Source organism: Microcebus murinus, chromosome 1 (genome assembly GCF_040939455.1).
Source record: "Microcebus murinus isolate Inina chromosome 1, M.murinus_Inina_mat1.0, whole genome shotgun sequence".
Lineage (NCBI taxonomy): Eukaryota > Metazoa > Chordata > Mammalia > Primates > Cheirogaleidae > Microcebus > Microcebus murinus.
In genome coordinates, this window is record NC_134104.1 from 46,440,767 (window position 1) to 46,466,435 (window position 25,669).

General features: G+C 35.2%; 1 long non-coding RNA gene and 1 pseudogene across 1 annotated transcript in view; one reads left to right on the forward strand and one right to left on the reverse strand.

The window, feature by feature from the left end:
• Positions 1-5,181: 5,181 nt before the first annotated feature.
• Positions 5,182-25,669, reverse strand: part of LOC142872938 (uncharacterized) — a 111,270-nt gene continuing 90,782 nt past the window's right edge. Inside the window, exons 2-3 of the long non-coding RNA XR_012921046.1 lie at positions 18,295-18,472; positions 5,182-5,418 (exon numbers count right to left, since the gene is read on the reverse strand). This is a non-coding gene — a long non-coding RNA (uncharacterized LOC142872938). The remainder of the gene's footprint in view (positions 5,419-18,294; positions 18,473-25,669) is intronic.
• Positions 20,893-21,645, forward strand: LOC105879429 (thioredoxin-dependent peroxide reductase, mitochondrial pseudogene; annotated as a pseudogene).

A 25,669-nucleotide genomic window follows, 5' to 3' on the forward strand; every position in this document is an offset into this window, starting at 1 on the left:
TTTGTGTTTTTACACTACTGTTTTCTTCACTTCCTACCAAAAAATGTCTAAGAATTTATTTCCAGATTTTTTATTTTAAGTTAGTTGAATTTTAACAAAGGTTAATCAGTCTCAATTGTTTAAAAATGGGTCACAGATTTTGTTTCCCCTTAAATTAAAATGCCTCATGGCTGTTGACGTGAAAATACAGAAAGGTCACCAGCCTCTTCCCTTTGCTTCTGAGAATAAACAAGACACTTGAGAAAATTTTGGACTAATTTACAAATAAATATATTTATTAAATCTAAGATTATAAATATTAATAATCCTCCCCATGCCATAATTTTTTCTCAAATTATATTATATCCCAAGAACTCCCTGTAAAATGCTACCCAGCTAGAACACTGTGAAACACTGCCAAGAGGAGGTGTAACATCTTCATGTGCTCAGGCTCTGTGTTGTGACCCACAGGGAGAATATGGAAGTTTCCAGAGCCAATGGCGTGAACCCACCTGGAAGTGAATTGTCTCATTAACTAGGGGCTTTATGAGAGGTTTTAATTTAATGTTCAATATCAACCTAGCATAATGTCTTCAATTCAATAATCACATATTATAAGATCACCTGCATCACCCTTAAACCTAGTACATTCTGTTTTACTATTGGGAAGCCCTCCTATTTCTAAAATGTAAAGTTAGTCACTAAATCTGAATTAACTAGGTGCTTCAATTCTACTAATTCAAGACTCTATAAATGCAGTGCACACACACTTTTTTTATACCTCACAAGAACAAGCATAACAAACAAACCTGTAAGATGTGATTGTATAGATTCTGATCAGCTGTGATGTTTTATGTATTACATTTTTCCTATGGTCACAGAAGGCATTAGCATCAATAAGAACCATGTGTGCACACACACGTGAGCAAACCCTCCGAGTACACACACATATTTGTAGATAGTGAGGATTCTGTTCTCACAGGAAACATTCTCCATGCTAACATTTCAGCCACTACTCTGTTTCTGGGTAAGACATTGTGCCAAGCACTGAAGACAGAAGGAATAGGGAGGTAGAAGGTCTCTTCTTCTGAGGCCAATTTAGGCTGGACAGCTAAATCAACACCCATGATATAACATAACTAATAGAATATGTAGTAGAAAGGAGTTGATCCTTGGAGGAAGGTATGAGGATGGGGAAAAGGAAGAGACACCAGTGTTGGGAGGGTGGGAGGTTATTTACAAACCTTTGTATAGGGCTGGGGAGATTCAAGACCTATAAATCCCCTTATAAGACACCTACTTAAAAGGGACAGTAGGATCATAAGGCCAAGGTGACAAAAAGTATAACCTTAGGTGGGATAAGGCAAAGGGTTGAGACAGATGCTGTCATTCATCCATGCACAAGTACACATCATTTTTTCCATTTTTCTAACTTAAAAAACTCAGAGTTGTGCTTTCAGGATCATCTACTTATATTGTGAAACATAGCCACATTTCTTTCTCCTATTACAACGTAAAAAGTAAGTTGTAGGGAGACCTACCATTGGTCCAAGAAATATAGGTCTCGTCTACCCCAACCCCACCAAGTTCAGACACATTACAGGTTTGCCTCAACTGGACTCATGGCCAGGCTGAGAACCTAAGTCCCTGGAGTTTGACAGTATAACAGCCAAGCAACACTTGGACTGAGGGGACAGAGGGACACAAGACAGTAAGAACTTGTTTCCAAGGATACCAATCAAGGAGCTGAGGTTAGAAAAGACAACAACTTCAGGCACCACTGCTTGCCTCCTAACTGGTACTCATCTAATGGGGAACTCGCCTATCTTGGGATACCTTGTTCTTGGAGAACAGAGTGGGTATGAGTATTAAACTTCCCCTTCTAGCTCATTCTTCCAATAGACAATCTTTTATACTTAAAGGACTCTTTAATATGTTATAACAATCCTCAAGTTTTATTTTTCAGTTTTTCTCTAAAAGTCATTTTTAAGTGATGCTGACCATCATCATTAGTAAAGTTTTTTTTCACAATTTATAATCCTAGTGTGCGGACCAAATGCTATGTGGTGGACGTATGCCTGCTTGGAGGACAAGAGAAACACAGAGATTGAGAAAAAAGTTAATGTAGGATATTTTAGAGGTTCAGTAACTCAAGGAATCAATCAAGGTAGGATGTATTTTGTGGGAGGATAATGATGCTGTGTCTAGTTGAGGATATGAAGCATGATGAAATTAAAGAAACTGTTGAAGCCAAGTCCAGTAACAAGAAGAGAAACATTCAGGGAATAATTAGCAATTAAGGAACAGAAGGGAGGCCACATTATTTCCCTGTGTGTTTAATGTCCATTCTGCAAGTTTACAATGAAGGCTGAGTAAGATAAACTCCCATGCCATATATTTTTACCCACATGCAGCCTGGCACAAGTAGATGCTCAATAAATATTTCTTGAATCTGAGTGTGAGAAGCAGAGAGCAGTAGAAAAGTTGAAGTGGAAAGATGAGAGTTTGGTTGTTATTTAAGCGCTAGCTACATTGGAAGAATTCCAGATAAATGGAATAATCTATTGTGGCAACTGTAATACATTCTCTTCATTTTTATGACACATACACTAAAAATCTGTGTGAGTTCTCATTTTAAACCATTCAAGTTTTCCAAGTTACTCGTGTCTGAATTTGTCTATTAATTTAATAATATATTAATATATGACCCCACACAGCAAAACTTTTTAAAAAACAAAATGCAATTTGAATAAAACTTCTTTGAAAATAAAAGCCAATATGATGTAGCAAGACATAAACAACATATGAAATTCAATCTTACCAGTTCTAAAATCTGAAGTTGAGAGATCTTGGACAAAACTGACTTTTTCATTAGCTGTGTTACTTTGAACATACCATTTAATGAAGACCTCAAGTTTAACATATATAGAGCCAATGCATGGTATTTATGATTATATTTCAAGATAATTTGCTGGATAAGTCAGAGCATGATGGCCAAATAGAAACCTCTAGCATTTGTCCCTCCACAAGAACACAAAATTCAATAACTATGCACGCAAGCAAGCACCTTCAGAAGAACCCAAAAGCAGGTGAGCCATTTTCAGCAACACAGATGGAACTAGAGCACATTATTAAGTGAAATAAGCCAAGAACAGAAAGACAAATCTCACATGTACTCACTCATTAAATATTAAAAACAATTGATCTCATGGAAACAGAGAGTAGAATGATAGTTACCAGAGGCTAGCAAGGGTAGTGGCAAGGGGCAGATAAAGTGGAAATAGTTCATTGGTATAAAAATATAGTTATTTAGATAAAATGAACAATATTTGATAGCACAACAAAGTGACTATAATCAACAATAAGTTAGGGTATACTTAAAAATAACTAACAGAGTGGAATTGGAATATTCCTAACACAAAGAAATGATAAATGCCTGAGGTGATGGATACCCCAATTACCGTAATTTGATTAATTCATATTGTATTCCTCCATCCAAACATTCCATGTACCATGTAAAGACATACAATTATTATATACCCATAATAATTAAAATTTTTTTGAAAGATTGTCTTATAAATGGTTCAATGTAATAGATTTATAAATGTTTCATTTGTTCCATTGTGGTTTGTATTTCAAGGAGACAACATGGTACACAAGAAATAGCATAAACTTCTGACCAAGGATAGACTTCAGACTAGTTTCTTAGTTTCAGGGAAAGTGAGTCTGATCACTTTTGGATATTAACTTTATCGGTACTCATTTTATAAGGTTGTTATAAAATTTAATGTAAATGCATTTTAAAATAAATCACACTAAGAACGTTCATTCTTTGCTGGTAGGAATGTAAAATGGTGCAACCACTTTGGAAGACAGTTTGGCATTTTTCATAAAACTCTACCAACATTTACTGTACAATCCAGTAATCACACATTTTGGTATTTACCCAAATGAATTGAAAACTTATGCCCATACAAGCACCTGTGTATTGATGTTTATAGCAACTTTACTCATAAATGCCAAAACTTGAAGCAACCAAAATGTTGTTTAGTAGGGGAATGAATAAATAAATGGTGGTACATTCAGACATGGAATATTAGTCAGGACTAAAAAGAAATGAGCTATCATGTCAGTAAAAGACACAGCTGAATCCTAAGTGCATATTATTAAGTGAAAGAAGCCAAGATGAAAAGGCTACATACTGTATGATTCCAACTCCATGACAGTCTAAAACAGGCAAAACTATGGAGACAATAAAAAGATCAGTGGCTGCCAGTGGTTGCAGGCAGGAAGGGAAGAATAGACAGAGCATGTTCAGGTAGTGAAACCATCCTGTGATACCACAATGGTAGTTGATGTCATTATACATTTGTCAAAGCCTACAGTATGTACACTATGAACTTTAGGTGATAATGATGTGTGCATGCAAGTTCATTCGCTGTAACAACCACACCACTCTGGTGCAGGATGCTGATAGTGGGGGAGGCTGTGCATGTGTGGGAACAGAGGAAAATCTCTGTACTCTATACTTTCTGCTCAATTTTACTGTGAAGCTAAAACTGCTGTAAAAAAATTAAAATATTTTTTAAAAAAAATATATCACGCAAAGTGGTCTTTAAAAATTCTAACTCAAGGTCTTTTCAGAAGTGAATACAATTACTTACAAAAAATGCTTTCAACAAAATAATTATGTTGACTGCAAAGGGATATATTTCAAGCTGCTTCAATTCACTTACAAGGAGTGAAGGGTGAAGAGGAAAAGAAAAATTGGATTTGTTCAACTAAGTACTAAAATACTTTTAACATTAATCAAGTCTTTGTAGTTATCAGATAAGTCATCTAATAAAAAATATTAGATGGCATACAGAGAAGGGAATGACAGAATAAAAAGCTTTATCCTTGATTAAGCTCTTTATTTTGTCAAATAACCACAAACATCCTTTCAAATAAGCATGACAAGTTCCACCCCACTCTGGCAGCTGCTTTCGGAAATGTGCAGCTGTGCTATAATTTGGGTTATTGGAAATTCTCAAAACTGTGATATTATAGCCTATGAAAAGTAAACTAAAGAGTTGGAGAAACTCCACCAACTTCCAACATGAGCAGAAAGTACCTTGCATTTGCACATGGTGAGTCATGGACATGTTTCTTTTTCAGAAATAAATCTCTCCAGTATTGTTTTGAAATTCTTAAAAGGTCTTAGCTATGAGTCTGCAGAACTTTCTTTTCATTAATAAGCAGGTCACAGGCTAGTACTTCTTTAAATACCATCACAGGTGTTAAAAATGCATGGGGCTATAGAGGAGACAAGTGTGATCACGGAATCCTACACATCACAGTAGCATTTCTTTCAAGTCCAAGAGCTTATCCAGGAGCAGCTGCAATCTCTCTGTGGCCATTAGCATGTAAACAGATGATCCTCCATTCAGACAGGTCACTCTGGCACAAGTCAGAAAATAGGAAGGGACAGAAATACAAATATTCAAAACCCAGCCTTAAAAAGAGATATGAAAAACTGCTAAACATTTACAAATTTTTAAAAAAATGGCTCAGCTCTAATCATTTGGAGCCAATCTAGTCTTTACTGTACATCTACTGTGAGTGAAGAACAAGGACATATCTATAACGTATTTGGATAACTGCTGTATAGTCTAATGTATTCCTTTTCCTCCTCAAGGACTAAAATGGTTAAACGTTATCTTCTTTAAAAAACAGAAAAGCAAACACTAGGACTTGTTTTATGAAAGCTCATCTGAGAAAACTGAATGAGTCTCTTAGCATCATTGTTTACTTTCCAGGTAGGACTAAAGAGGTTATGGGATGAGTTGAAGGTATAGTAGATTCCCTCTTATATGATATACTCAAGACCAGCAGATGGCTCTTTAAAGTAAAAGTTAGTTAATGTGTACAAATCAAAAATTGATTAGTACATTAAGCATTTTAACTAAAGTATGTAAATATACATTTATTTACCAATCTTCAGATATAGGGCAAATTTTCACAGTATCACATTTAAATTTCCATTAATCTCAGAGCAGGAACAAGCACAGCATCCCTTGTCAAGTATGTTGAGTGTAAACACTTTCTCGAGTGGTGTGATCCCTCCCTCCAATCTCAGTTGTCTCATTTACACCTAATTAGACAGCACACACGGTGCCACGTTTTTATCAACACCTCACAGAGTTTGCCTTTGTTTTTACAGAAATAATTGTCAGGCAAACATTTATTGCATTGATTTATAGAGTGCCTAATTAGATGATATAATTATAATAAACATGTATTAGATTATAATAAAAGACAACTGGATTAAACAGATTTTGAAACAATTTAACTGGTGGTAGCAGATGCACACGGACGTGCCAAAAAGTAGCCTACAGCTGTGTGAATGACAGGTTTAGTGCGCTGTGAGTTTTGGAAACAGGCTTTAAGAGGGAAAGGAAAGTTTCAGCACAAGGCTGATAAACAAAGGTGCTTCTATAAAACTAACTGGGGGACTGGATTATGCCCATGAGAAAAACAGGCCTAATTAACACATTTCCCAAACATAGTAGCAAATCCACATCACCTGAGTATGTTCAAAATTGTCTTATTTGTGTGTTTGTGTGTGTGTGTATACGCACATACGTAAGTATGTACGTACCTAGTGGAGGATGTGGGGACTGTCTATGAGTGCTCCAGAGATGTTTTTAAACTTTTTTCATTTTATAATTTAAATAATTTATGTGAATATATTTTGTGTCATCTAGAAAACCACCTCCAAACTGAATCCTGCCTCTCCAAGTATTGCTATGTCACAGAATTTAACTTTGTGTTGATAAGCATGACTAACTGCTGTCAGGTTGCTACCATTCCAATCAAGCTAATTGTTAGGTACTGTATTTGTATCGATTTATTTTTACTAGTTACAAAGACAATTTCCCTTTGCCAAGAGAATCTGTAGTTGAAAGACCTTTCATTAAAAAAATAGACTTTAGTTTGAAGTCTATTTATCTCACATTGAAGCCAATTTGAGATAAAAACATGATATAGCAGAGAAATACACTTATTTGTCACAATTTAATAAAGACTATCATAAATGTAGACTTTATATATAAATATACTCACTCCAAGTGATGGGCAAATCACACCCAGTTTACTATTAATATAAAACAAGAGTTCAGTAATTTGGAATAAGGAAATCTGAGTTTCGATCACTTCATTTTTAAATGGGCTGTAAAAATCTCTTTTGGTATTTATATTGACCTCAGTCTGAGAGCAGGGTAAGTATTTATTACTATGTTCCAACATATGCAAAAATCAAAAATTTTAGATATTTCCTACAGTAATTAGATTAGATACCACTTTAATTTAGAATTCAATAACAACACAATGATAACCATTTCCTGAATAGACATGGAACCTTTGGAGTTAAAATGATAGCTTATTGAGAATGGCATTCTAGTATTGTTCCTTGGCAGAGTTTTGGTTAAGGATGAAGTCTGCTTATGGCAAACCAGCAAACAAAGCCTTGAAATTATTAATGGTACGCACAGCATACTAACACAAGTAGGCGTTCTCTGCATTTTTAGAACTGAAGTTCAAATACAGAATCAAAGTAAATATGTTACAACTAACAAAAGGCAATTTAGTCACAACAAATTTGGCATATTAAAACAGTTAATTTGAATTGTATTTGATTTTCTATTATTTGCTTATTTATAAATTTGCTTTAATTTTTTAGTTGTGTAAGAGCTACAGATACAGGTAGTTGATAAATATGTAGCTAAGTAATAATAAAACAAAATAGGTTAAGTCCAGTGGGAGCCCCACGAGGCTGCTCCCATGTCCTGGGGTGGTTCCACTAGTCATTGAGCACATCTTTGATTGCTGGCAGCATACAGTGTTGCAGGCCCACCTGTCCCTTCCTTTCCCAGGACTTTAATCAGGCATTTCTCCAAAGAAGAAATTAAGAAAGTAAGACCTGGGCACCAACTATGTCATTGCTGCCATGGTACCATTGCTTCTGTGCTCTTCTAGCAGACAAAAATTAAGAAATAAATTTTTAACAGATCATAAATTCATTGTTTATTACTTCATACTAATATCTCCAGTGTAAATTAACACAAGATTCTTCCTCACTTTCTCTATTCCATATTTGTTTTTCCTTTTTCCTACAATGAGGACTCTCATTCCCAATATCAATATTTATACATACACACTCTATCATACAATACACATGAAACAGTTTTAAAATTAACTCATCAATACCACAACTAACCCCAGTGCATATAAGTTCAAGATTTCTACACTGCCTGGTTATAACTCCTTTACAGGCAATGCAGTCCTAAAGCCATTTGATGGGGCAGAGCAAGAAGCCATCTGTATGTGACGGGGAAGCTGGCCCAGTGTAGGAGCAGAAGCCCACCGAGGGTCTGAGACCTGTTCAGGTGATGTGCTAAGTTAAAACCATTTTCAGAATAACTCTAAGGTTACTTGTCTTTTGCACTTTTATCATCTCATGAGTATACTGTGGAGTTTTCCAAAAGCTCTAGGACTTCAGAATTGTATGAAGCTGGGTTTTCTTTAAACAAAACAGCCTAATTAGATAATTTGAATGAAAAAGCATATATAGAATCTAGCTGCCATCTATTAAGCCAGACATTGAAGATTTCAAAAATGTAAAACAATGCCACGCTTCTCACTAAATTATTTATTTATGTTTGGGGAAGTAATTATTTTTCATAAAAATATTTCATTTATGTTAACATGTCATGGGTTTATTGCTATTACTTTTAATGATTAATAATTTTTTTACTTTAAAATAATTTTAATAAGGATTTTTTAAATGTTTTATTTTCTAATATGGTAAAGACCAATAGATATAACTCAAATAAATTATATTAAATGCAAATTAAATTAATAAATAACTCACATAAATTAAAGCTCTTTAGAGTCCTCCATAATTTTTAAGAGTGTAAGGAGTCCTGAGGCCAAAAAAAGAAAAAAGGAGAGAACTACTTCTCTAACACAACATGGCAAGGAATAAAAGGGGGAAGAACTATAAGAGATAAGAAACTTTATATAATAACCAAATGTATTAAATGTGTCTCTTTTGGGTCCTAATTCTATTTATTTTTTATTTTAATAGATTTAGGGGGTACACGTTGAATTCTGTTAAGTGTATATATTGTATGGTGGTGGGTCTTCATTTTTAAAAAATCAATTATAAAAAGGCAATTTTGAGATATCAGGAAAATTTAATTATGTACTAAGTACTATTAGATGACATTAAGAAATTTTAATCTTGTTAGGTATGATAATGGTACAGTGATTAAAAAACCCTACTTACCTGTTCTTATTTGTTATATATGCTGTCTGAAATAGTTATAGGTGAAATGAAATGATGACTAAATTTCATTTAAAATTCTCCATAAAAAAAGTAGATGAGACAAAATTGGCAACTGTTGACAACACAAAATCTGGATGATAGGTATGAGTTAATGTAATATTCCTTACATTTGTGTATCATTAAGATTTTCCAAAATAAACTTTACAACAAGAAACAATAAAAAAACTTACAAGATACTAATTTTAATATTTCCCAGGGTACATATTTTATAGAGGTTCAAATTTAATTTGTACTGATAAATTTTAATTTCTACTTTCTCTTAAAATTCATGTCTAATTAAAAGGAGATCAATAGGCTAAACACAGTTAAAAATATGAGAATTTCAGCAGATGTTCATGTACTCCTTCTGCTACTTGATTTCAAAAATTTTCCCAGATTATCCTACAAATATCTATGACTGTATTGGAAATCCCAGGAAACTCTGTAGTTACAAAATAAATTTAGTATTAAAACAGAAAGTTTCTAAACTAATTAGAGTGATCCTACTAAGGAAAATAATTTAGAGCAAACTGGAAGTAAGCCCTTTTATTTTAACCAGGTAAGATCAGAAACATGTTTTCTTGCCAAAAATGGAAGCTTGTTTAAATTAATGAGTCTTCTGAAATAGGTTAATTAACCAATTTTATGTAGTAATTGTCTTCTGCAAAGCAGAACTCTGTGAGGTCAAGTATATATATAGCAGGGTTGCTACTTTGTATTCTAGTTAAAGATCTGAGCGACAGGAAGACTTGACTCTACAAAGTGTCTAAATGTGCAAGACAAGTTTCCCTCCTGCTTGAGTAATCTGAGAAATCTTCACGAAAAATTAGAACCCAACCTCGAAGTACAGGTTCAATTCAGAAAAGCAAAAATTAAGAAAAGAACATTCCAGATAAGGCACACACCAAGAATAAAATCAGGGAAGTAGAAAAATGTAAGGTATATTTAGGAAAAATGAGTAAGCCAGCCTTGTTAAAGCAGAGAGATTACGGAAGGAATAATGAGGCATAAGTGGGGAGAGCGGGTCAAGTACAATTGTGGAAGACCTTGAATGCTAACACGAGTACTGACAGAGCAGTCCTCAACACAGGAGAGGCAGTGGCATTACAGGAGATTCATTTGAATGTGCACACAAATTGATTCACATAGAACAGGATTCACATAGAACATAGGCAGGATCTACTGGAGTATGGTAAACAAAAAAATGTGGCTGTGGTAGTGGAAGTGAGACTGGAAAGAAACAAAAACAAGACTGGGGGGTGGGGCTGGGGGGTAATCAAAATGACATGATAAGACTCCTGAAAGGTCTTGGGTTTAATTCAGTGAGCTGACACGTGCATTTGCCTCCATTTTCTCCTAGACACATGGAAACAAAGGCATTAAGTATAAAAAGAATAACCTCACAAATAATTATTTAAAAGTGTGAGAAAATGGAATTTAACCAATAAATATTTCAACAAACTTGTGTTAACTATGAAATGAGTTGGTAGACAGAACAGATGGAGAGAACACCCCCACCCCCACCCCATCTACAACTGAGCCATGGAGGACATGGTCACCAATTTTGTCCAATAAAACTAAAGACAGTCTGAGCTGGAGTCTGCAGATAAAGCAGAGAGCATGGATATACAATGGGACTAAAAACAAGGAGACCCATTAAAGGGTACATAGGAGACTTCTGTACCAGTCAACACTGCCTGCCCACACCTCACAGTCTAGGCATTTACGACCCAGACAAAATAACAAGTGCTTCTTTTCTGAAGATATTGAAATAAATATTCAATGAAAGCCAAGGATTTTGTCATTTCTTGTTTTCTTTCTAGTACCTTTTAGGGAGTGGAGGCTATTTTGTCTTATAGCAATTTCCTTACCTCCTCACCTAATGTAAAGCAAGCCTGTTGATGTAAACTACTCACTCCACATAAAATCTTGGTAAGAATTTTCATTCAGGGAAGACATTTAACTGGAAAATAAAGCTATGTATAAAATAATACATAGCTTTGGGTAATAGGTAGGTAATGACAATTACCCTATTCTTTAAACATAAATGAACCACCAAGAACCACCAGGTATATGAGGAGAGACAACATTATAAAAGTGAAAGACACTCCTTCCACCAAAAACAAAACCCAAAAAACAAAACCAAAAAATAACAAAAGTCCTTGGTAAGAACAAATAGTCCAAGTGTAGGAAAAAAATTTTTAACACTAGAAAAATTTATAATTTACTCAAAAGTTGAACACTAGAACAGAAGACAATGAAAAAAAGAAAAAGGAAATAAGAAAGAGCTTGTAAGCATTTTTTTAAATATCCAAAATAAAATATTCAGTAGAATGACTGGAAAATAAAATTTAGTAATCTCTCAGAATAAGAAGGCAGAGACATGGATGACATTGAGGATATAAAACATTGGGAAGCAATCCAGGAGATTCAATTAATGGGAACCTAAGAGAGAGGAAAAAAAGTGGTGAGGAAAAAATTATCATAATAAAAGGACATAATAAAGGACATATTATCATAATAAAAGGACATAACTTCAGAGATTAAGAACAAATCTTTGAATTGAAAGAGTCCACCAAATATACACTAAAATTATTTCTTGAAAATATAAAAAATATATACCTAGATACGCTATGGTGAAATTTTAGATCAAGGATGAAGAATAAATCCTAAACAAAAACGAAACAAGAATCAGATAGACACCAGAATTCTCATGAGCAATTTTATGTACTAAAACACTGTGGTAAATTAAATACATTAACCAATCGAAACAATGATCTTCCTGTATCTACCCTTTGCCTTGTAACTTTGTAGTTTTCTCTCATCTGACTCCAAGCTCAGCCATGCAACTTGCTTTGCTCAATAGGATGTTAGAAACAGAGATCTAAAAAGGTGCTTGTGTTCTTCCACTCTCTTAGATTCCTGCCTCAATCATGGGAACACACCCAGGCTAACCTGCTGGGAGAATAAGAAAGATAACTACACAGAAGACAGCTGAGTTGTTCCAGGTGACATCATTCTAGACCAGAGTATATAACTAGCCAATTCCCAATATATATAATTCTATTTGTGACCAACAGAGTCATATAGTTACTCTCAGCTGACCACACACTCCTGAGTAGTCCAACTGAAATCAAGGAACCATGCAGGCAACTCACAGAATTGGAAGCAATAATAAATGGTTTGATTTGTTTAAGCTACAGCATTTAAAGCACTTTGTTGTCCATGATTGTTGCAGTAACAGAGAACAGATAGAAATGCAAAAGATCAATGCTCTCAAAATTTTGAAGGAGAGTTTTAAACCTGAAATTCAATACACAGGCAAACTATCAATCAAGAGTGAGGGCAAGAACAAAACATTTCACAAATACAAGAACACATACCCATTCTCTCCTTACATACCAGTGTTCAAGAAATTACTTGAGAACCTTTTGCAGAAGAATGAGAGACAAAGCAAGATAAAACAAGGTGCTACATCTAGAAAACAGAATCTAATCCAGAATGTTCCAGAATAAAAGCTGTATAATAGGCCCAAGGAGATGCCAACAGATTGGATTAGGATGATACATGCTATGAGAAGGAGAGCTCTCCTCCCACCCCAAAAAAGTGACTCAGTAAAAGAGTAAACTCTCCCCCCTCAAAAAAAAAGTGACTCAATAAAAGAGTAAATATTTCTGAGATATTAGAAAATAGTGAGAATGGGATTTAAAAAAATAGTATAGCAGTGACATCAGTGGAAATGGCAGAGTAAGTATATCCAAAAAGCCTCTTCTCCATAAAAGCAACACTGGTAAAACATTAGAATCAACTTTTTCAGAACTCTGGAAATTAACAAAAGGCTTGCAGTAATTTCAGGAGCATTTATTCAAGAAAAGCAGTTGGATCTCAGTAATATCAGTAAGTTTTATGGTATTTTAACTTGTCCAATTCCTTTCCCCTACTCTCTAGTCCTGTAGTAACCTTAAAAATCAGCACCAAAAAAAACAGCAGCCTGGAAGCCACTGGATGGGGCTACTCATTTGCTGAGAATTGTCATTATTTGATGCGTCTGGTGATTCCCTAGAAGACCCTACTCACAAAGATATCTTTATATGACCTGACTCAGAGATTACCCAGTGTAACAAATAAAGTTGAACATCTATTCCATGCAATATACAAAAATTAACTTAAATAAAAAACCTAAAAGTATGAGCTAAAACTATAAAACTCTCAGACAAGAATGTCAATAATTTCATAGATATGGCACCAAAATCACAAGCAACAAAAGAAAAAATAGATAATTTAGACTTCATAAAAATTTACAATTTTATTCTTCAAGAGACACTATCAACAAAGTGAAAAGACAATCCACCGATCAGCAAATCATATCTGATAAAGGTCTAGTATCTAGAGTATATAAAAAACTCTTAACAACTCATCAAGAAGAGGACAACCCATTAAAAAGACAGACCAAAAAAATCTCAATAGACATTTCTCCAAAGAAGGTATACAGATGGCCAACAAGCACATGAAAAGATATTGTCTGTCATTAGTTACTGGGGAAATGCAAATTAAAACCACAATGAGATAGCACTTCACACTCACTAAGATGAATATAATTGAAAAGGAGACTGTAACAAGTGTTGACAAAGATGTGGAGAAATTGGAGTTTTCATACATGGAATGTAAAATGATGCAGCTGCTTTGGGAAATAGTCTGACAGTTCCCCAAAGAGTTAAACACAGAATTCTTATATGACCCAGCAATCTCATTCTTAGGTACATACCCAAGAGAAATGAATACATATGTCCACACCAAAACTGTGCACAAATGTTCATAGAGGCAATATCCATAACAGCCAAAAACTAACAATGATCTAAATTTCCATCAATCGATGGATAAACAAAATGTATTATACCCACATAATAGATTATTTAGCCACAAAAATGAATAAAATACTGATTTGGGCTACAACATGAATGAACACACTATAGCATGGATGAAAATATTATGCTAAATCAAAGAATCCACACACAAAAGGGCACATAGGAGCCGGGCGCGGTGGCTCACGCCTGTAATCCTAGCTCTCTGGAAGGCTGAGGCGGGCGGATTGCTCGAGGTCAAGAGTTCGAAACCAGCCTGAGCAAGAGCGAGACCCCGTCTCTACTATAAATACAAAGAAATTAATTGGCCAACTAATATGTATATAAAATTAGCCGGGCATGGTGGCGCATGCCTGTAGTCCCAGCTACTCAGGAGGCTGAGGCAGCAGGATTGCTTGAGCCCAGGAGTTTGAGGTTGCTGTGAGCTAGGCTGACGCCACGGCACTCACTCTAGCCTGGGCAACAAAGCGAGACTCTGTCTCAAAAAAAAAAAAAAGGGCACATAGGGCATGATTTCATTTATGTTAAATGTCTAAAAATAGGCAAATCCAAAGACAGAAAGTAGATTAATGGTTGCCAGGACCTGAGTATATGGAGAAATGGGAAATGACCGAGAAAGGGGTTTCTTTTTTAGATGATGAAAATATTCCAGAATTTGTGGTGATAGCTGTGCAATTTTGTGAAAATACTAAAAGCCACTTAATTGTATATCTTAAAAGGCTAAATTTTATGACATATGAATTATATTTCAATTTTTAAAAGCAATAATGAACGATAAGAATCACAAAGTTCCTTCCCCAAAAAGTCACATTCTAAATATTAGGCAACCTCAAATGGAAAATAATGTTAGGCAGTTGCTATTATATTAGAAAAGATAATTCAATAGAAAATGAAAGTGGGAACAAAGAACATGTTCCTTCAGAGCCTGAGGACAACAACATTGAATCTATAATGGGGACCCAGATGTGGATATGTACAATAATGCTATAGTAATGTAGGCAATATTTATTGGTGTTCAACCTTTAGAGATCATCAAACACAGCAAACTGAGAAACGGTGGCAGAGAGAAGGTAACTGTGTTCTGTAACAGTTGAACTTAGAGTGTCCATGGTGAAAGTACAGAAGGAAGAAGAACAGAGAAAGTGTATAGTATAATAGGATCCAAGGAATCAGAAAGCTTACCAAAATATGTCCAAAATTGTAAACACTGACTCTTTCGATTATAATAAAGAAGGTAGAAAACACAAAGAGAAAGTAGCATTTGAAGCCCTACAACCTAGGGCAGCTAAATTCCCTCTGGCCTTCACAGACAGTACTTAAAATAGACTCATAGAAGTTGAAAGCTGATCCATGATTTTTCTGACTATAACTGGCTCTCTAATAATACAATTGACAAAAACACCCTGCTAGTTACACTTTTAACTACATAATGCATGTAAAAAATGTTCTGCCAACTCTATTCTAAATCTTCCTCATCCATCGTGACCTGCTCCAAAAGCATACCATATTGGGAGAAAAAAATACACACAATTACAAAAAGCTGGAAGCCAATTTTTGTTCAAACCCAGTGATGTAGTCTTTGAGAATTACATCGGACAGCATTTCTATGAAGACAATATGGAAATATTTACGTCTCGCTTATTTTTATAAGAAACTTCATGCAGCATTCACCTTGGATCTCCAGAGAGAAGGCATGCACTCCTGAGTGTCATGGAGTTAATATTAAAAGAATAAAAGATAGAAAAGATCTCAAGTTACAATCTAAAGTCTGAAGGAAAGGTGCATTTGAAAATGAAACCAATGGGCCTTATGCATAATTATAAGCATATATTTTTGCTTCTCAGTGAAAATATCAAAATTGTTATGCCTATCTCACCAATCTAAGCTACACTGATTTAGATTTCTGACATGCACATCCCTCTCCAGCTATTGTCTCCTCTCTTCTCTCCATAATGACCACACGTATTCAGAGCTGCCCACATACAGTTGCCTGCAGCCCATTTTCTTACCTCCAACCTACTCTCTAACCCTTCCAATTTGCTTCTGTTTCATCACTCCATCCAGGGATTCTGGTTAATATGAATGAGAACCCTGATATTTCTAAAACCAGTGGATATTTTTCAGTGCTTTTTTTTTTCCTATGTAGTAGGCTATATTCAACACCTTAAATCAGTCTCTCATACTTGAAACGATTTTTCCCTTTGTTTTCAAGATAAGGCACTCTTCCTGTCTCCCTTGCAGGAACATTCTCATCAATTACCGATCTGTAACACCATACTATAAGCACAGCACTCATTCATATGTACAAGTATCTTCTTAACACTTGTACTTGGATGACTGGGGTATCTCAAAATTGATCTAATGATATTGACCTCTAAAGCTGATTTTCTTTATGTTTCCTATTTCAATGAATGGACCTACAATGCATATAAGGCAAAAAACTTTAAATTGTCTTTGAACTCTCCTCCCTCCCCTCCTATATTCAACTCACCATTGACTTTGCTAACTAAATATCTCTTAAATCCATACAACTGTCTGTCTCCACTATCACCCACTAGTCAGGCTCCAATGATCCCTTCCCTGAGCTACTGCACTAGCCTCCTAACAGGTCTTTCTACATTCACCTTGGACTCTCTAATCTAGTCTCTCCATTGTAGCCAGAGTCATATTTTACAAAGCATAAATTTGATCTTGCAAACAACCCTAGTTCTTCTAAGCTTTTGCTTAAACTCTTTCCCATTGTTTTTAGGCTACAGACAAAAATTCTTAACATGGTCTATCAAGTCCTACATGATCTGATCCCTGCCTACTTCTTAGGCTCATATCTCAGAACCCTCCTCTCATTTTTGAACTCTGCCACAATGACATTCTAATTCTTCAAATGGGTCAAGCTACACACACCCCCAATCACCAAAGTGCCTTTGCACATGCTTGCCCTACTGCAGCCCTGTTCACCTAGTTGCCTACTGATTCTTCAGCTTTTGTTCAACCACCACCTTTAGAGGGAAGCCTTTCATGGCTTCCTAGGCTATTAGGTCCCTTTCTTATCTACTCGTATAGGCTGCTCCTTTCTTTCAGAGTGCTTATCTCACTTTGTTCACATTCAGTCACTTTCAATTATGTGGTTATCTTATGAATGTCCTTCTCACCTATACTCTGAAGCTTCATGAAGTTAGGAGCCACATCTTTTTTTTCTTGCCATTTTATCTCTATCTCCAAACAAAGCTCCTGGTATATAGAGTACTCAATACATTTTTGATGAGTGAATTAACACATGAATAAATGGCAGATTTGGGTTAAAAATAAGTATATGGCTCATAAGCCAATTCTTCTTGCAATTCAGACATGATTTTCCCCAATTTTTAGCTTGAAGTGTATTGTTTATTTTTCTTCTTATACATCTACAACCATAAAGACTGTTCACAGCACTGAAATGTTATAGTATTTATGAATATATTGTCTTAATTTCTGACCCACAGGAAATAGTAATGACATGAATATAAGATTTCTCATGCCAAACAAGTATTTTAGATAATGCCAAATAGACCCAATAGCTTCACTAAGGGTGTGTTCATATGACACCCAAAGATATCTGAGTAATTAACTGATCCTTGTTCTGGTTCTACTGCACAGAATTCAGGAAAGAACTTGTGTCAGGCCCTTTTATCTTGGAGGAGGGAACGGAAAGTGCTGCAAACAAAGGGAAATCTGTGACTTGAGTGTACTTCAGTTTAGCAATCAAATGTACAATTCCAAAACTGATGATCTATCACTGGCCCAAATGTAGAGCCAGCCACATAATTTATGGGGCCTAATTCAAAATTAGAAAAATTCTAATTCAAAATTTATGGGGCCTAATTCAAAATCCAAGGTGCTTTCTTCAAAAACCAGGATAAAAATATTTTTCCTACCTTCTGCAGTCTCTTGATTGATCTGTCATGGTGTTTTTATTTTTACTGTCATTGTTATTTTGCTATTTAATGTTACATTTCCTTGGACACAAAACACTCATGGAGGAGTGCAGACCCTCACTAGTACCTTGGTCCCTGCCCTGTGACTTGGAGTGTGCAAGTGCCCCAAACTTACCCTCCTCATGCCTAGTGTCCCACTAGGTGTGGAGGCTCACAGCAATCTCTGACTGGGGCAGACGAGCAGATGGCTGAAAATCCAGTCTGAGAACTCATGGAAGCAGCAGGAGGCAGAACCACTCCCAAGTGAAGACTCTTAGTTCCAAGTGCACGCTCCATTGTCCAATCAGACTTTACTTTTAAAACACAAATTCAATGATAAGTTGTTAAAAACTTCAAGGTGGTGACATTAGAGCTTTAGACCCTACATATATAGTTCCCTTCTGAGTGTGGGCCCTGTGCAACTGCACTGGTCACACACTTGTGAAGCTGGCCTTGCCCAGATGAAATGGTCTTTAGCATAATTCAACATTACCAAGATGGTTGGACCATGATGAAGAAGGTATAACATACCTTCACACACTCAAACATAACTGTACTATCTTCATTCTGTATCATTCCGATAAGTACATCTCATGTCCTGTATCCAAGTGTTGTTAGTGCCTGGTGCTTCCTCAAATCCAGCAGACAGGCAGTCAAGAACCTATGTATTTAAGTATTAATCTAGAGCATATGCTTGCTTAGGGCAGGAATAATCATCTTTCTATCTCTAGCAATTAACAGTACCTTACATAAGTTGATCTTAATAAATAGTTCTTGAGTTAAAATAATAGACTCCATAATCCTCTTCTGATTACTCTATTCCTAAAATAAAAGTCAACTTTTTTGAAGTGAATGATAGACTCTTTAAAATTGTCAACCTATTTGGTATACGCATGTACACACACACACATATACAGTCTTAATTCCACACATTTCTTTTCAGAAGTTCAAGGTGGCTGTCAGAACCAATCCTACAAATGAGCAAATTGAAATTTCCACAAATTTCACCTTAACCAAAAGGAAGTCCTAGTTAAAATGCAAAAAGCTAAAAGAATATTTAAATATCATGAAATAGAACTTATTGAATAATTAAATGAAAAACCAAGAGGAAATTATAATATTTCAAGTCATCAAAATAACATGTACTTACATATACAAAGTAAAAAGATTGGAGGGAAACATTATCCAACATTATTAGTATTTATCTCTTGGTGTATAAGAATACCAGGGATTATTGTGTTTTTCCTTTATTTTGTGTATATATTAAAATTTTTCTCCCACAATGAGCATATGCTATTTTTATAATCAGAAATAAAATTATGAAAAGAAAATCTTTGAAAAAAAATAATTTTTAGTCATTTAAACCAGTAGTTAAAAGTATTTCTTAGTAACAAAGTGTTTTTGGCATATTATGGAATCTCAATATATTTTTTAAAAAAGCAACATGTGGGAAACAGCTTCCTGAGGCAGTTTCAATCTTCATCACCAGGCAGAACATATTCCACTGCTTAAAGAAACTCCTGAAGTGCCATTCAGAAATTCAATGATTTGAATCCAAATCCTATCCAGTAGTTGTGAAATAGGCATATGAATGTTCTCTGATTCATATTTTATTTAAGACATTGGAGTTAGTTAAGTAATTTTTAGTAACAAATAAATCCTGAAGTCTCAGTGCCTTAACTCCAAGGCTTTATTTTTCACTTGTGTTAATCCAGTATAAATCAGGTAGCTAAGCAGTGACTCAGGACCCAGGATTCTCAATCTTGCAACTCCCTCAGCTTAGACTTCTTCGCTTCCAGTTACACAGATAAAAGAGAAAGAGATGGTAGAGGTATTTTGACCCCTAACATACATAGCCCAAAAACCATCACTATATACACATATATTTTTTATATACATATGTATTTTTTTTCTTCCCAGAACTAGTCACATGGCCCCAACTTAACTGCAATGGAGACTGAGAAATGTAGAAAAGTGCAAAGAATGTTTGGCTTTTACTAATAGTGACTGTCATAATATTTTAAAATTTCAAATAACATTAAAGGAGACCATGAGATTTATCATAATGAGACAAAAGTTAAACGAGGATATAAATACTATCTTAGCAGAAACTTTTTTCAAAAGATTAATGTACTCAAAAAAATTCCATAGAGGATATGACAAGACAGATCATTGGTATGAAGTGGGATTGAAGATGAGATTAAATAGAGTTGAAAGTGTGAAATGAAACTAAGATGTCACCACCCTCAGATTCCCTGAGGGTCTATATTGAGACAGGCAAGTGGAGCTTTTAAAATGTTTAGCAGAAGTAGAAAGTTGCCACAACTTATTCATTTCACGTGGTTTGATTTATGTTGCTTACAATACACTTCAAAGAGAAATGTGCCAATGGTTCCTAAATGTCATATAAACACAACTTCATATAAACATCAGTCTGGAACTGCACCAACCTGTACAGATCTCGTGGATATTCAGCAGAGCAAACTGGCAAAGGACTATTTTTAAGCTTTCACAATTAAAGATAACTTTGTTCATTTTTCTACTCAGACTGTCCATCTAATGTTTCTACTTTAGGACAGCAAGTTATCTTCTCCATAGTTTTGCATATCAGTTTATACTTCTGAAGAAAAATTTCTATAAATTTAAGTAGAAGAATGTTTTGCAATCATGTACCCTATGCCTAGGATTGTGCTCTGTATTGGTCCCTTAAAGAAATGATGATTGGACACTGAAGATGGCTGCAGCTGTGTGCAGATTGCTACAGCCCCAGTTGCTCGACATGTGAGCGCCATCCCTTGGGGCATTTCTGCTCTGCATCCCTTAGGCCTGCTGCTGTCAGAAGAACGGGCTTGACAGATGTATTGTGGTGTGGTTCTGGCCAAGCCTTTAGCATCAGTTCCTCATACCATGCCCCTGCTGTCACTCAGCATGCACCCTATTTTAAGGGTGCAGACTCTATCAATGAGGAGTTCAAAGACCTAAACCTTGATGACTTTAAGGGGAAATATTTGGTGCTTTTCTTCTATCCCTTGGATTTCACCTTGTGTGTCCTACAGAAATTGTTGCTTTTAGCAACAAAACCAATGAATTTTGCAATGTGAACTGTGAAGTTGTTGCAGTCTCAGTGGATTCTCATCTTGCCTGGATAAATACACTAAGGAAGAATGGTGGTTTGGGCCACATGAACATCACGCTCTTGTCAGATTTAACCAAACAAATTTCCCGAGACTACATTGTGCTGTTAGAAGTTCCTGGTCTTGCACTCAGAGGTTTCTTCATAATTGACCCCAACGGCATCCTCAAACATCTGAGTGTCAATGATCTCCCAGTGGGCCTAAGTGTGGAAGAGACCCTCCGCTTGGTGAAGGCATTCCAGTTTGTGGAAACTCATGGAGAAGTCTGCCCAGCAAACTGGACACCGGATTCTCCTACAATGAAGCCAAATCCAACTGCTTCCAAAGAGTACTTTGAGAAGGTAAACCAGTAGATCTCCCTGCGTGTACCTGCACCTCTCACACCAGAGAAGAACCATAGTTGGAACCTGCTTTTAGCATTTCAGAGATGATCGTTTGTAGAAGGCAAAGCACCAATTATGCTTGTATTCATAAATATTACTCTATTTTGTTTTTGTAACACTGGCTAAGGCTTTTTAAATGTGGTTAGTTGCTAGTATAAACAGTTCTTTATTGGTAACATCCTGATGGCTAGCTAGCTAGTTTCTACAGAATGCCTTGTTCACCTATTTCTTAGATCATGTCTTCAATGGGTAAAAGAAACAATTTGTGTTTAGCCTTACCTAAACCTTTGTCTACACCAAAGTAGTACAACAAGCATCTAAAGCCTCTGATCAAGGGTCCTGAAATTTTCTTTTTGAATTTCTTTGTATTACACTGAATCTTCTTTTAAGGTAACAAAGATCACAGTTTAAGATGTTAGTATCAGCAGTCTAACTTAACTCTTGAAATGGATGTATGTGTGATTAAAGAAAATGTGAATAATGTTATATAAAAGCACAGCAAAGTGACTTAACTGATCATGCATGGTCCTCATCACTGAGATTTAGAGTTTACAGTCATTTTACTGATTGTAGTCATTAGCTAACTTAGTGTCTACATGTTTCTAGACATTGATTGGGTATAATTATAAAGGATATTTATTGAATCCAGGGATTGCATTTTGAAATTATTATAATTATTTTCTTTCTTGAGGTGTTCATTATAAAATATATTTAAAAACAAACATTTTAAAATACTAAAAAAAAAAAAAAAGCAGAGTAGAATGGTAGTTTCCAGGACCTAGTTTGGAAGTGTGGGGAAAACTGGGAGATGTTGGCCAAAGGATATAAAGTTTTAGTTAGAGAGGATGAAAATATTCTAGAGATCTAATGTCCAGAATGTTGACTGTAGTTAATAATACTGTATTTTATACTTAAAATCTACTGAGTAAATCTTTTTTAAATTTTTTACTTTTAAATGTTATGAGTACATAATAGTTGTATATAAGTTATAATTTTAAGTGAAGATACCACATTGTAGTGGTATGTGTAAAGAAAGTTTAGATGTGTATATATAATATATACCTAGAACATTTCTGAAAGGATACACAAGAAACTTTGAATTTTTACCTCTATGGAGGAGTACAAAAGGACTGGAGGAGTAAGGAAAACTTTTACTTATTATAAAATTACTCTTTGGTACTATTTTTTTGTAAAGACAAAAAAGGAAATCTTCTCATTACTCCTTAGCAGAGACATGTGTAGGTTGGTGTCTATTGGGGTATAGGGTATCACCACCGCAGCAGCAGCAAGGGGATCTGACCTGCCTCCACTGGCTTTTGATTTTTTGTCTCCTTATTTATCTGTGTAATTTTGTGTGTGCTTCTACCATTTCCTCCCTGGAGCAGCGCAACTTTTAAGAGACTAAATCTTAAATGTACTCACCACATCACAAAAAAGGAAAAGGTAACTTTGTGTGGTGATGGTTTGTTAATCAGCTTGACTGTGGTAATTATTTCACAACATACATGTGCATCAAGACAATATGCTGTACCCCTTAAATACATACAATTTTTATTTGTCAATCATACCTTATTAAAGCTGGGGGAAATAATAAACCTTTAAACAAATGCAATAAAAAGGAAAATAATTGCCCAAAAGATATTTAACTGAAAACAGGGACAGTCACCTATTAAGAAGCTGTTGGAGTAATCTAAGTATGAAGTAAGTAATCTAAGTATGAAGTAATGCCAGTCTAGACTCAACTCCAGATCAGTGGTTATTGAACTTCATCACCCATTAGAATCACCTGGAGAGCTTGCTAAACACCACAAGTTTAAATGCTGATTCTAATGGAGAAAGTCTGGGATAGGACAAAGAATGTTCGTTCCTAACAGGCTCCCAGGTGGTACCAATGCTATTGATCCATAAACCATGCTGTGAGTAGTACTACTATAGACTACTGGGGTAAGAAACAACAAAAGCAAAAACAATTTTCACTAAAAATCAAAATTATCTAAGAAAAACCTACTTGTAAGTAAAAAGACACTAAAATTTCCCCTGAATGGAAATTGAAAAACAACAACAACAAAAAAAACACTAGATAGGAGAATGAAAGATATGGTTTTTATAAATGTTGGATTTGAGATGACATCAGGATATCTAAGTGTGTGTAATTTGTAGGGAGAAGGAAATAAATGTCTGTCACAGGTATATAGTTAAAATTCAGATTTAAAAGTAAAGATTTGTGAGTTTCATTAACACAGTGGTCAAACTCAACCAGGGATAAAGACTGTGTTATGAGAGGAAATCAAACAGCACTCACAGAACCTCAAAGAATTTCAACATTAGGAAGGAGAATGAGAGACATCAAAGGAAAGAGAAGAAGGACTGGTTACAATGATTATGATAGAAGAAGAGGAGCTAGTAGGTGAATGTTTCAGGCATTTAAAGAAGAGAGTAGCATTTCATTTATTAATACGTTGTCCGTACTGAATACTTCAAAAAGATTGGGAAAAATGAAAACCAAACAGAGATGCTCCAGGAGCAGTAGGCTCACTGTAGTCACTGATGAACTTCTGAAAGCATTGTCTCAGTTGCATGGAGCAGAAGTCAAACTGGAAGTGGTTAAGAACAAAATAAGGAAAGAAAAAGTGCGGCAGTGGGCATGAATTAAAACAGAGAATCACACTGAACTAAATTTTGTTTACTGAACTAAGATTCAAGGACATCTAGGATGTTTACAACTTCCATTTACTGTTTCTTTTAATATTTCCAAAGAGTTATGCATAGGTTGTAGTAGGCTGAAAAATGGTCCCCCAAAAGATATGCACATTCCAATTCCTGGAATCTCTGAATATAACCTTATATGGGGTCTTTACAGATGTGAATAATTTAAAGATCTTGAGATGGGGAGTGTATAGGGATAATCCAGGTGTTTCCTAAAATGCAATCAGAGGTATTTTTATAAGTGGGAGGCAGAAGGAGGTTTCACACACAAGGAATAAAAAAAAATAAAAAAATAAAAAAAAATCACTGTGACAACTGAAGAGACATGCTATGCTGCTAGCTTTGGAGATGAAGGGGCCACACACCAAGGAATGTGAGGAATGCTGTGCTGGAAGCTGGAAAAGACAAGAAAGACAAAAAAACAGATTCTCCCCTGGAGCCTCTAGAGGAAGCATGCCCCTGGCAATATCCTAATTTCAGCACAGTGAAAGTGTTTTCAGAAATCTCAGGCTCAAGGACTTTAAGAGGATAAATTTGTGTGGCTTTAAGCTACTAAGGTTGTGGTAACTTGTTAAAACAATCACAGGAAACTAATACCTAGGTCAAGTTTTGATTGTATCTGGGCAATAAATTAAATTTAGCGTACTAAGGCATCTGCTCTTAGACAATAAAAATACTTGAAGTAATTATGAAATATTTCTCAGTTGAGGGTCATAATATTTTATTACTCTTCTTACATCCAATTTGGTAAGAAACAGTTTTGCTGCATTGTAAGAACTTGTAGAGTACATTACTATTTAAAGAATTTGAAAAACTAGGTAAGAGAAATGAATTTTATCCACTACAATGTTAATTTTTTAAAATATAGTTTGCACTAGCCAAGCTAGCCAAAGTGGGTTGCCCAACTAGCAAATAAATTAGAATACATTCCAGAAACTACAGTCATCAGCATTTCATAACACAGATGCAAAGAAGAAAATCCCAATATCTTAAGAACTATAAAAGTCCTGTGACAAAATCCTAAGAGAGAAAAAATGCAATTTAAGCATAGCAAGAAAATTCCAGAAAAATCAATACTATGTGGAAACTGGAAGCTTTATCTACAAAGATACTTTGTGTTCAATTATATTACTTTTTAAAAAATGACTAAAAGCACTGAAAAAAAATGACACTCAACAGCAAAAACAACCCAATTTAAAAATGGGCAAAGGAATGGAATAGACATTTCTCCGAAGAAACTAATGGCAAATGAGCACATAAAAAGATGCTCGACATATTAATCATTAGG